This window comes from Manis pentadactyla, chromosome 7, assembly GCF_030020395.1.
Source record: "Manis pentadactyla isolate mManPen7 chromosome 7, mManPen7.hap1, whole genome shotgun sequence".
Classification (NCBI taxonomy): domain Eukaryota; kingdom Metazoa; phylum Chordata; class Mammalia; order Pholidota; family Manidae; genus Manis; species Manis pentadactyla.
The window spans coordinates 96231223-96245188 of NC_080025.1; positions in this window are offsets into that span (position 1 = coordinate 96231223).

The window sequence follows — 13966 nt, forward strand, 5'->3', positions numbered from 1 at the left end:
CAGCTGATGGTGTTGTTCATTATCCACTTGAGGTGGTATTAGAATAAATTAATATTAAAACATTTAAATTTAGAACAATGTGTTTGAAATGCCATTAGCAGGATTTATCATCTGCAATGAGAAATCAGTGCTCCATTAGCTACAATCCCCTCTCCGGTAAGTTAGGAGACCTCCGGCTCAGATCATTACCCAGCACCTCTCTCTCTCTTTGTCCCCTGATGTGTGGACGGCTGGTCCTAGGTTTACTGAGGGCTTGTGCCACTGACTTCCTTTGCACCCCAGACACCTGCATAAGGGAATTCCCCCCAAGTCTGTGAGGCTGTACAGCAGAATTGTTCAGAAAGTGTAGATTCTGGAGACGGACTACCTGGGTCCAGATCCCAGCCCTGCCACTTGCTGGCCATGAGATCTTAAGCAGATTACTTTCCTTCCTGTGCCTCAATTTCCTCATCTGAAAAAAAGGGAATAACAACACCTGCCTCATAGGGCTGTTGTGAGGATTTTGTGAGTTAATAAACGTAAAGGGCTTCAAACATCTGGCACACGGTTAATGCAATGGAAGTATTTGCTATTATTACCTGGTCTTTGAAAAAGACTTAGGAGGAAATATAATTACAGGTTCTTCCAATGAATCAAGCACCTGCCAGCATTCCGGAAGACCCTTATTTATAAGATCCTTTTCCTTGGCTCAGACTGTCTCCCTTTGTCAATTTTATTCAAAAGGATAGCGACCTTTCAAGTAGGAAGACCCTAGGAAGTCACTTTGAGAGGAAACTCCTTAGGAAATTCCCAAGTAATCTGCTGGGGAAAAAATAAAAGCCAGCCAGCCCCAAGCTAGTTCACTGTATTACGAATCAGGATAGTGGGTTTAGTAACGTGCCACTTCCTTAGCCCGTGCCAGGCCCCTGGGTGTGCTTCCTACATAAGGTGGACCCAGCTGTGCACTTCTTTTGTTCACATTTTTGTCTGTTTGTTCACCTTCAGTACAAATTTTACTTGGGAAATGCCCCGCAGAAGATACAGCCCAAGCTTATCAGGAAGCTTTGAGTCTCTTTTATATCTTCTTCACAGATATTTGAAAATTCCTTTGGCAAAGCACGCTGATCATTTTGGACCTATGCTGAGGCCTGAGAATAGGAAGCCTCTTAAGGGGTCTCCTAAAACATCGGATAAATCGTTTTTTAATATAAATATGTCCCACGTAATAGTTGGGACATATTTACACTAAAAAATACTTATTTACCTAAAATTCAAATCTAACTGGGGATTCTGTATTTTTATTTGCTAGATTCAAATTTTGGATAACTGTTTTTTTAGTGTATCTCAAATATTATGTGGAATGTATTTATGCTAAAAAAAATTTATCTGAAATTCAAAGTTAACTTAATGTCCTGTATTTTATCTGACAGCCCTATTCTGAATGCTTCACACATATTGATCCATTTAACTCTCATACAACTGACTGGGGGAAAAACTATTACTACCCTCATTTTATAGATCAGAGAACAGGAAAAGAGGCTAGTATGCCTGAAACATCTAACAATACCAAGTGCTGACAAAGACACAGAGCAATTGGAATTCTCATATACTGCTTGTGGAAATGCAAAATGGTACTCTTTGGAAAAATCATTGGCAGGTTCTTAAAACTTTCATACAACCTACCATGTGACCCTACATACAATATCACCTATCAGAACACTTTGGAAAACCTTTGACTGGATTCTGAGGCTAAAGTGAAAAGTAACTGCACACACACATTGTACTCTAGTTGGTAAATTTGTTTTTCACAGAGGCAAGGATTAACAATTCTGGAACTATTTGTATACTAGAGAAGAAAAAGCAAGTAAATACGCTGCAAATAATTAGAGCCAGTTTCTCACTGTTAAAAAATGTTTACAAATCAGGAAAGGAGGAAGGCTGAGAACACTCAGGTGCTGGGCTGCAGCCAGAGGTGTATCAGTACGGACTTGGGTCTTAGAAGATACATATACACACGAGTAGGTACAGATAAATATGTGCTGAGACAGACTAGGGGCAGCAACACTCCAGGAACACATGAGGACAGCCATTGCCCAGATTTTGATGTTTAGTACCATTCTCCAATAAAAGGAACCAAGACTCTTTGGAGAACTGGCTGAATCTAAGTTGGAGCAGAAGAGCCGCTAGAGAGAGCTCCCAAAGGCCAGAACTGGAACCATTTGACAGACAGAGTAAGTGATGGGATTGGCTTGTGACCTGAAGAGTGAGATAAATACCTATGAGTCATACTGCTGTGAATACATAACTGAATAAATAAAGGATTGAGAACTGACAAGTCCTCTTTACAGAAGCATTCCAGTCAATAAATGTGGAAGAAATGAGGGAAGTAGAAAATCACCATTAGACCAGCACAGTAATCACTGCCGAAAGCAAGATCCACAGAGAGATGCTAAAGTCAGGGGGCAAGAGTTTAAGCAGAAACAAGATATTTGCATACTCTCAAAGTATCTGTCCACATGTTTAATAGTTACAAGAGGAAAACAGTAAGTTTGTGGTGCAGAATCCTGACAAATACCATCCTAGCCAAGAGATCAAGGTTAACATCACCAGTAACGCATATCAAGATCAGGTACTCCTAGTACGATGTACCAAGAAAGGCAGCCTTCTGCTGTTTCCTTCCCCAATCTACGTAACCTTAATCTCAACATGAGGAAACATCAGATAAACCCCCTCAACAGACATTCTACAAAATCACTGACCTGTGTGCTTCAAAAGTGCCAAGGTCATTAAAGACGAGGCCAGACTGAGGGACTGTCATAGATGGAAGATGATGAAGGAGAAAGGACAACTAAATGAAATGTGGGATACTGGAGCAGAAAGAACAGTAGCAGAGAAAGTGGTGATATCAAATAAAGTCTGTAGTTTAAGATACGGCACCAAGGTTGATGGCTTAGTTTACATAAATATTTCATGGTTATATAAGATGGTGACATAGGGAGGAGTGGGTGAAGCATACACAGCAACTGCCTACACTATTTTTGCAACTCTTCTGAGTCTAAAATAAAAATATTACCCCCAAAACATAAAACCCTCATTTCTCCCACAGAACCCCTTACTCTAGCAAAAGATAAAAAAGATTAAGGAGCCAATTTTGACTGCAAGAATAAGGTCAGGTTATCAGATTTTGGACTATTAAATGATATCCTTGGTCCTCTTTCCATCTTTAAATTGGGTCAAGAATCCTGAAGAGTATTTCTGCCCCTCTTTCCCTCTTCAAACTTCTAAATCAGGATTTCCTACCGAGTGCAGCTGGCACTCTCGCTCTCCCACACAGCTCAACGCCTGACAGAGCAGCAAGGCCCAACTGGTGGGCTGTGCCCCTTCTCAGCCTCCACTGCACTTAAGCTAAGTGTGGGTCAGGGAAAATGGGTTCCCCAGAGGTGCCACATGCTGTTAGAACGTCTGCAAACCTTTCTAGAATTTTGTGAGGGAAGCAATGCAGAGGAATCACAGGAGCTGCAAGGCCTGGTCTTAAGAATGCCAGTTGCTTCATTTTGTGAGGAAAATCACTCCCATCTCTGAGTGTATAAATAAACTATCAGTGTGTAACGAAGTAAAAACCATCTGCTGCCATCTGAAGATGCCACCAAACGGTGACATTTCACAGGGCTGTCTGCATCTTCCATCTTTCCAGAAGGCAGACATTTAAATACATTTTTTTTTAACCTAAAGGCAGATAGTTCACCTTACAAAGGTGTTAGGTAGCATATGGCAAATGGACTTGCTCCTGGCTTTTCAGTAGGCTCACAGGGTAAAGACCAATTTTGACTAATATAAAATGTTTGCATACTGATAATATGAATCACTGATGATAACTACTTTAAAAGGAGATGTTCCTGACTAATGGAAGAACAGGCTATCTACCAAGCAAGGGGGGCAGGGGGAACCACCACCAACAAAAACCAGATACCAGGGAGACACCGTCTAGATGGGAACCCCTTTAACAGGTTTACGACACATTGGAACTATTTGTCTTTCGAGGCTCAGTTGTTGGGACTTCTGGGGTAAGAGAACTAACTTCACTCTCCTTTCTCAGGGCATCGGGCCAGCTTCCGGCCTCAGGAGGACATGCCTAAGTCCAGTTGTGACTGTTGTAACTTGATCACAGCAAGCTATTAAGCAGCATGTTCACTGGGCACATTGGGATTTTTCCAGAAGGTTTGCAAGGAGAAACTGCACCTCAGAGTGAGCCTTGTAGGGAAAGGGGGAGGAGCCTGAGTGACCTTTTCCGACTGATCAGCAGTTGAGTCTTCCAGCTCGTTGGTCTCTCAGAAAACCACATTCCATGCTCCAAATTGCTGCATTTTATCTCAATCTAGATGTAGAAGGCAACTTGGATGGGTGAGATGCCAAACAACAGTGAAGAAGAAAGGGACCGTCAAGGGAATCCAAGAAGGTGCACAGGATTTTCCTTTAATATATGCTACTTTTACCATCCAACCTCCTTATAAAAACCAGCAAAGGGGAATGAGACCATGTAGAATCTGGGATATAGCCAAGGATAGCACTGAAGCAATGTAATTCTAAAACCTTTGTGTAGGAGACAAGTTTATTAAAGTCTGATGTTCGTTCTATTTCCTGGCCCCCAGCCCCAAAGAGGATGACTCAGTAGGTCTGGGGGAAAGAGTGGATTCTTCAGATTTAAGATGGTAGTTTTGTTCCATAAATGGTTATAGGGCAAAGCTAGGACAGGAACCCCAAGTGTTAGCTCCCACATCCCTAGGATGGATGTCCTGCAGTCTCTCGGGTGGCCCACGTTCTGGGTGCAGGCTGGCCAGATGTTCTGGGGGCCCAGGTCATGCCATGAGGTCAAGCCTGGAGCTGTGATGTAGTTGATGGCAAGCAGAGGCCAAAGGGAAAGTATAGTTCTGTGCCACTGCTAAAAACCTGCCAAGGACCTACTAGAAAGTGCCCATCCCTGTGGCTATACTATATGTTGAGAATCAACTCCAAAGGCAGGAGATAAATATAAATACACATCGGTCACCAATCAATGATTTTATTGTTAAAACTCAAAAGGGTAATATGAACAGTTATGGGATTCTAAATTCATAGCCTATCACTTTGAAGGGAGATATACAGATGTATCTCCCTTCAAAGAGCATATGTGTATACATATACATAGATATATATAAATATACAATATATATTCAAAAGCATATGACAACCAGAGATTAATTTCAGGCCTACATGCTAAAGATGACATAAAAAAAACTCTTTACTTCTGTGGTTCTCATCTTTGGCTGCACCTTCAAATCACCGGGAGAGTTTAAAAAAATACTGGTGCCTGGTACGCATCCCTGGAGATCCAATATTACTCATCCGGGGTACAGCCGGGACTTTCTAAAGTGCATCCAACGTTGAGAATCACAGTTTTATTTAGAGTCTAAAGGCCCTGATTCTAATCCTGTTCATTTCTATGGGAAACCAATAAAGGCCAGCTTCCTGTGTGGCCAGCAAGGGCCACTCTGGAGGCCAAGTATGGTGTGTTGACAGCTCATGGAGGGAACCAGTCCTGCAGCTGATGTGACACAGCTCTGGTACTTATCAGAGATAAGCCAAAATGTCATCGTCTACAAGTTGCAGCTCTTGATGAACTTCTGTCCAGGCCAGATGCTGGAATGATGCAGACATGAGCTCAAACCAGGAAATGGAGTTGTGAGCTTTGAGTCACTGGTAGGATCTAAGCATCCCTCAAACTGACTAGAGAGCTCTGAACACCTCTGCCCAATAGCTCACCCATCTCAGTGAGCAGCCTAATTCTCAGACAGGTGGCTGCGTGAACTTTTGCCCTAGGAGATGACATAGAGATTGTAATTATGGCTCTGAATCCAGATCGGAAACCTTTCCTGATTGCCAAACAACTAGTCACATACTCCTTGAATGAACTGTTATCCCTGGTATCTCTGTCTCTTTGAAAATCCAGAAAAGTCTCTTAGTATCTTCATCTATCATGGGAAGAGAAGAGTAATGTATGCCTGGGTCTCTCAGCTTGAAAGCAAGGGTGTATGTACATCAACTCATTTCATCCCCACTACTAACCTAGGAAGTGACCTCCTGCCTGGCCTTTGTGCCGTTGCTTCTAATGGCCACCTCTCTATCAGCCAGTGGGTAGGTCTTGGGCAGGACATCAGTAGCAACTGCCTTTTAAACAGCATTGTTTAAAGAGTCACAGGTGCCTGGTTCCAAGGATGGAGGCTCCAGTCCCTTTCTTGCAAAGGCAATACTGTGTGCCTGTTGCATGCCTCCACGGGTGGTCAGGATGGGCTCCTGGGCTGCCTTCCACATGGGGCCTTGAGTAGCTGGATCTTTATGGCCCCCTTCAAGCAGCTGGTGATAGTCTCTCCCAAACCTCACTGTATTAGTTCCTTATTGCGACTTAAGTTAATTATCACAAACTTAGTGGCTTGAGCAACACTCATTTATCATCTCGCAATTTTTGCGTGTCAGGGTTCTGGGCATGGCCTGGCTGGGTCTTCTGCTTGGTGCCTCAGGGGCTCCACTCAAGCTGCCAGTTGGGCTGGGTTCTTCTCTGGAGACTTAACTAGAGAAGAATCTGCTTCTGAGCTTACTCAGGCTGTTAGCAGAATTCATCCCTTGGTGGCTGTAGGACTGGGGTCCCTGGCTTTTTGCTGGGGGCTGCTCGTAGCTCCTGGAGGTTACCCACAGTCCCTGCCATGCAGTCATCTTATTACATGGTGGCTTTCTGCTTCAAAGCCATAAAGGGTAAGTCACCTTCTCCAGTCTGCCAAGTTACCTAATCAAGGGAGTGACATCCATCACCCTCACCACATAATATAACCCAGTCAAGGGAGTGACCTCAACAGCCTTTACCATCTTCTGTTGTACAGAAGCAAGTCGCCAGTTCCACCTGCACTCAAGAGGAGGGGATATACAAGGTATGACTCATTCAGGTCACCTGTTGCTTTCATATATTTGACCTAGACTACAGGATGAGATTTCCTCTTTGATCTTCTTGCCCAGTTTGAATTTGGCCTAACTTTTTGTTACTGATCCCTTTCTGCTTCTCACCAATTCCTCTCAATTCTTTCTTCCTCCAGATGCTCTTGGACCATGTGGTTGAATATGTTGGCGGCCATCAGCCTTGACAGAGATGCCATTTAACCTCTGAGGAAGCTGAGAAAGGTCAAATGTCTAGTCCAAGGTCACACAGATTACAGTACAGTGCAGATAGAATCTGAACCTGGGTCTGTTTGATTCCAAATCCCATGACCATCTACTCTGCTTATTCCATGTGGTAGTGATAATGATTCCACCCATACACCAGGACCAGTAATGAAATCATCTATGAAACAGCACTTTGTAAATTGAACAGTACAAATATTAAGAATTTCACTCATTAAAATCATGGATTTGGGGCTTCTTAGCAAAATATAGATCCTCACATGCATTTGCCCTTAAAAACCCCACATCTAGGCAAAATTTTGTTTTCTTTGCTTTGTGGCACATTAACGAGAGTTAAATCTTTTTAAATGCTTCCAGTATAATACAATGTGCAGCCTACAGAGCATAAATGGGGGAAAATGAAGCAAAGGACAACATCTTTAATCCCCTCTTCTTAATCTTCCTTTGTTCTTTCTGCTTTCTCTCAGATTCCCTATTTAGGACCTGTGATTGCCACGAATGAGCCACCAGTCTCGGGAGAAGCAGGCTGTCTGTTCGGAACCCCTTGATTTCCAAAAAGTAGAGAGAAAAACACAAAGGCCCCCTTTCCACCCCCTCAGGGTCCTGTGCTGCCTATGTGAGCCCAGAGCTCTAGTTAAATCAGCAAGACTTGGGACAGGAGGCTGCCGGGACGGTGGGAAGAGCGGAGATGCTGAGACTCAGGCCCAGACAGGCCCCGATCCAGCACACACTGGTGAGACCCGAATCGGGTCACAATTAGGTTTCCATTTGCTAGATAACTGATGCTGTTTTGAAAAGCAGAGAGGCAAACAACCACACCATTGTTTGAGAAGTCTGGGTTTTATCTTTGGTTCTTTAAGGCAATGAGGACAGACTGCAGAGATTCCCACATCTCTCGGGTGCTGAGACCTGCAGCTAATAAGAGAAGGTTGCCTGCTCTCACACACGGCCTGCTGCTTGAAGACAAGCAGCCCAGTGCTCCCTCTGTTGTCACAATGCTCTCACAGGGTACTTGGAGCATTTTACTTCCACCCAGTGCTAAGGCAGGCACGTGCTGCTACAGAGGTGAGGAGCCTTGTAAGCTCGGAGGCAATAAGTGAAGAAAAGCCAGAGACTGAATCCTCAACACGGCTGCTGTGTACCTGGTTAACCCAAAGCCCCTCTGGGCCTTCAGTCCTCCTCCTACAACGGGAATACTATTACCACTTAACTCACTGGCATGTTGTAACAGTTACACGGGTTAATGCATTTAAATCTTACCACAGGGCTTGGTCTAGACCAGCGCTGACCACAGAATTGGCTGCAGTGATGGAAATGTCCTGTTTCTATGCTGTCTGATGCAGTAGCACTAGCCATGTGTTGAGGTTGAGCCCTTAAAACATGGCTAATCAGGTTTTGCTCTCTGAACTTTTTCCCTCCTCAATTCTGAGAGGAAGGTGAATCCACTGTGGTTCCTCACTTCAGAGACACAAAGACCACTTCGCTTTCACTCTGTGGTTTCTGTAAACCTGAGCTCACCAAGGGGCACTCCGGGCAGAAAGGGGCAGCCGTGATGGAACCGAGGCAGCTCTGCAGCAGCAGGACTGCTGCACCCCCCAGGCCCAGAACAGAGTGTGACGCCCCACAGGCTGCCTGCTAAAATGCCCGGGGTTTAACCTGACTAGCTTGGCAATTTGGCATAAGGAAAATAAAGACATCTCTTCACTCTCAAGGGGACTAAGAGTCATTCTTGCTACATTATTATCATTTCCACTAGGAAATAAGCAATCCTCTCCCTGGGTGGGGCTGAATCATAAACTAGGTTAGGGAATGGGAAAAAGGTAAATGATGTTGTGGGTAAAATTGTAACTTTTCCAGAAAATCTCTCCTGGCTTTGGTATATCTGCATATCAACAGGCGTTCAGAAGTGGAAAGAAGTATGGCTTTAGTGCATTTGCATCTTTCCTCAGGGGTGGAGAAGTTCATCTCCATATCAATGGGTGATTACCTGGGCAACAGAGGGCTTATCTGTACCTGAGAGGTGATGGGGAGGGCTGGGGTGGTTGCTGCTGGAGTAGAGAAGAGAGATGGGCCGGACTGCAGTTTGTGAGCAATAAACGGGTTTTAAACTTTCTTTCTCCCTTTGACTGATTTTGGTTTTTAGAGGTATTTTGCCCTGGGGTTTCCTTTCCCTGAACTTACAGATGGAAACGAGAGGGAGCAAAACATGATCTCTGTGCAGGAAGGAGGTAGTCCCACTGCTGGCACCAAGGCCACACTCTGCCTTTCCTCAGAAAGTCACATTACAGGGCGTCATATTTTATAATTTGCAGCCTTGTTCATTAATAGCCTCTGAACTATAATAACTAGTTCTTTCTGCTAGGCAAGTAAGATACTTTATTCATTATAGTATCCTCCTGGGAGAGTAACCTCTCATGGAGCAAGCAGGCGAGTAGGGGAAGCCACTTGCTGGCCAGCCAGTATTTTAAATTAAACATGCTGATTTCAGACTCTTCTAATATTCCATATGTTAACTGCTAGCTTCCCGAGGCTTTGATGCATAAAGGTCTTTACCTCTCTAGAACTACACTGTGTAGGACAATAGCTACTAGCCATGTGTGGCTAGTACATTACATTTTTTTAATTGGAGCTCAAGTTAAAAATTCTATCCTTAGTTACACAAACCACATTTGGTATGCTCAAGAGCCACCCTACTGTACAGAGCAGATATAGAACATCTCCATCCTGGCAGCAAGTCCTATGATAAAGGCTGTTCTAGAAAGGATTATTGAATGCACATCTAGAAAAGTGTTTTAACTGACCACTACCTTGGCCATTATGAGTAATAACTTATTTTACACTTAAAAATGAGAATAACTTCACCTTCTGACAATCCCCAAAGAATCATAATCTACAGTCATAATTTTTGCATGTCACTCATAGCAAACAATACAAAGCCAAGCCTTCCCATACACGCAGAACTTTTCTTCTCGTTGGAGTCTTTAAGTGTTTGCTTCCTGGGGCCCCGTGCTCCCCAGATGTTCTTGTCAGTGTCTCGGAGCGCCTTTTGTGTACAGAGACCAGTTATCCCACAAAGGCACAAGAACACGGGCACCTGAGCGTGTGGAGGATACAGGTAATGCCCTGCTGCTGGGATGGACTGAGTTTACGGCACTTTGTAGCTCTCCCCAGGAGACTCAGTCTAAAGCCAAGTGACGGGGGAATTGCCATGAGGACGCGGGTAATGAAGGTATTAAGCTGTCAGTTCCACTGAGGCACAGAGGGCTCGGGGCTGGATTACAGTCTGGGTACACTGTCTGCACTGACTGATTATACCATGGTGGCTTGCGGCTCCCCCTCATTTTCCCAGTGACAACATGCCTTTGGATGGCACAGGGACTGTCGCTGCTGCCTGTGAGCCCTGGAGCATAATGCAGCTTCCCATTAAAAAGCCTTTATCCTTTTTTAATAGGTGCCAGCTGCGACATGCCTACACAGACCTCCAGAAGTAGGAAGACAAAAATGTAATCACTGAAGATGCATCTTAAAGAAACAGAAGCTGGTAAAGACAAGTAAAAGCAGACAGGTCTGCATTCCAGTCCATGCCTGGCCCAGGTCCGGCCCCTGCGGGTGCGGCCACAGCACATCGCCTTGTGCACACTGGGACAACTATCTGAGGCCACATCAATAATGATGGCTACTATTATTAGGCATTAACTCCGACAGGCTCAGTGGTAAGCTCTTAACATGCATTATGCCATGGAACCCTCCAATAGCTCTGTGGGGGGGTCCCTGTTATGCCCCATCTCACAGGGCCTTACAAGTAACATCCAAGTTCATGCAGGGAGAGGCAGCAGCTGACTTGAACCCAGGTGATCTGACCACTGCTATGGTTTCTGTGAGTCTCCCAGGCCAATATCCCATCAATTCATCTATATGCCTGCCCAGCCTTCTAATCAGCTTCTCCATTTGCCTGATTTAGTGGTAAAGCACTGGTCTCTGGGGCCTGATTACCCAGGTTTATATCCCAGCTCTATGACTAGCCGCCTGCGTGCTTGTCTGGGCTGGTTTCTCATTTTGAATGAAAGATCACTGACATCCACACCCAGCATCACCTGAGAGCTGTCAGAAATGCAGAATCCCAGGCTGCACCACAGACTGAGTCAGAACCTACATTTCAACAAGATCCCAGGTTTACTTGCACATTAGAATTTGAAATCATCCTATACTAGAAAATAGTGCACTGCAATGAAGCATTTTGTAAGACACGTGACTCCCAGATGAGCCAGGGTTACAGGCCAGGCACAGACCACCATCGGCTCAGCACCACGTGTGCACCAACTGGTGGTGCCCGTCGGACAAGCACAGCCATGGAAAACCAGAGGATCATCGTGTTAAAATATGAGGAAATGAGGCTAAATGGTTGCTGTTAGGATTCAGGTCACCGAGATTACATTAGCAGTGCCATTCCTGTAGTCCATGAGGGCTGGCAAGGAAGCACCATTTAAGTAAAATAAAATCTGTTGGCTCTGTTCCCACCAAGATCTCATGCCTAATCAGGGTCAGCCCAGGAAAGCCAAATACTGCTCTGGGAGACTGGGTGGCCACTTTGTTCTCTCTGGGAATCAACTGCTCCTCATATGGACCAGGCAGAAATGTGACTGGGTCTCGTCCCCAGATTCCCAATTCTGCTGGCAAGGGAAGCTGCATGCAGGCCACTCACCAGGTAGTTTGGAATAAAGGTGCTGAGTGGCTCAAACTGTGTACATTCTTCTCCTGCCTTCCCTCCGCCCCACCTCCTCCCTCCCCCCTCCCTTAGGTGGTTCCCAAAAGCAAAGCTTGAGATGAGACTCTTGTTCAAACGATTACTGGGGGCATGCTCTCAGGAGGAGTACAGGTGGGGTTGTCAGATAAAATTCAAGATGCCTAGTTCAATTTAAATTTCAGATAACCAACAAATAATTTTTGTGCTTGTATGGCCCAAATACTTCATGGGACATACTTATACTAAAAAGTTATTCACGGGTTATCTGAAATTTCCCTGGCTCCTGCCTGGGCCCACTGGGAGCCCAGAATGGCAGAGCGCACCACAGAAGCAGTCCCACCATGGGGTGGGAGGACCAGCATGCTGCACTCGCCATACTGCTCCACCAAAGGCCCTGGTCTGGCTCGGGGAGCTGGGTGGGTGCTAGGGGCTGCCAACAGCCAAATCCAATGCGGGTGGGGTCACAACCCACCCACAACACCCTCCCCTCAACATACAAACTGCTCTGCAACCCTCAGGCCCTTGAGAAAAGTCAGCATCTTTTTGACGGCCTTACACTGGGGAAGTGCTCCTGGGTCTTTATGCTCTCTTCACTGGGAAGAGGTGCATAAGCGGGGCTTTCACACACAGAACAGGAGCACACGTGATCCCCTGACTGCCAGATGGGCGCCATCAGCACTTGATCCCCCCCGGCTCTGGCACACCCCGCATGTCTCGGAGAGCCGGTGAATACTCTCCTTCCGCAGCACTTTCAGAGCCGTCACTTGCTCCCCCTGTTCCCTCCTTCCAGGCCATTGGGATTTAAGCTCCGCTCCAGGCTGGCTTAGGCAGCATCGCTTTAAGAATATAAAATGCCAGGATGGCTTATGGATAGAGCATAAATTGTACATAAGCAGCTAGAGAGATTCCTCATGCTGTTTGATGTGCCCTTGTCTGTTTTTGGCCCAGCAGAAAACTAGAGGTTGAAAGAAGTGTTCAGGATCAAAGCCTTCAGAATTCAGGCCAGTAGGGAAAGAGGGAAGATGTTGCCCATCTATCTGCTCAGCTAGGCCGCAGGAACTATATTCCCACACTTGAGAATCCCCTCTGTCCTCACTGATATTGTTAGTTATCACTAATTCCTTACCAGCTACCACTAGATCTGTCTTCCCAGAAGGTGGTCTGCAGAACAGCCTCGTATCACTCGTAAAGGTGATTCTGTATTTGGGTGTGGGGCAGACTTTTCACTGCAGCTATTTCTCTGGAGCTTCCCAACACCCATCTGTATTGTTAAGGCTCTGAGAAGTTCTGCAGTAAAGAAACCCAGCTTTTTGCTAATGTTCGTGTTTGCACAACCCCAGAAATTCTTTAAGATAGGCACCAGGAACTGCTGAGCGAGCCCCACCACTCAGGGGTTAGTAGTTTGCCTCAGGGAGGTAAAGGCAGTTACCTGAGGAGAGGAGCCTCCCTCCAACATTTACACCAGTGAGTCTGCTTTGGTTCTTCTCATTCCCCATTACTAGTTCCTTCTGGATACGAAATTAAAGGCACTTAAAGGGTTAACTGGACTCAGGTTGGGTAACACTTTGCTATTGTCAGGACTGTTAGCCAACAGATCCTTGACACCATTATCTTGCCTCCTATCTGACCTCCACACCTGGAATAAACTGAGTGGAGCAAAGCCAAGAGCATCCAGGTTATCTCAGAAGCTACCACACGGGGGAGCTCTTGGTGCCATGAGAAACATCCTGCCGGCCCAGGAATGGTGGGGGGAGCATTGCTTTTTGGCCTCTTGTAAAGAAAAAATCTGTTGCGAAAAAAACCCCACCAAACTCTATACCTCACATTGAGGGAAAAGGAAAAAATGAATCCTGCTCATCTTGACACTTGGTGGAAAAGAGTCACCTTATGAGGAAGTACACACCAGGATTCTATTTTGCCATGTTCAACCGATTTTTATTCTGTGGGAGGATAAGGGGTACAAAGTGCTCACTTTTCCTCCAGTTAAAAGAGTAGGAAATGTGGGAAAGTTGCCTGTGGGTATTGTTTGGGAGGCAA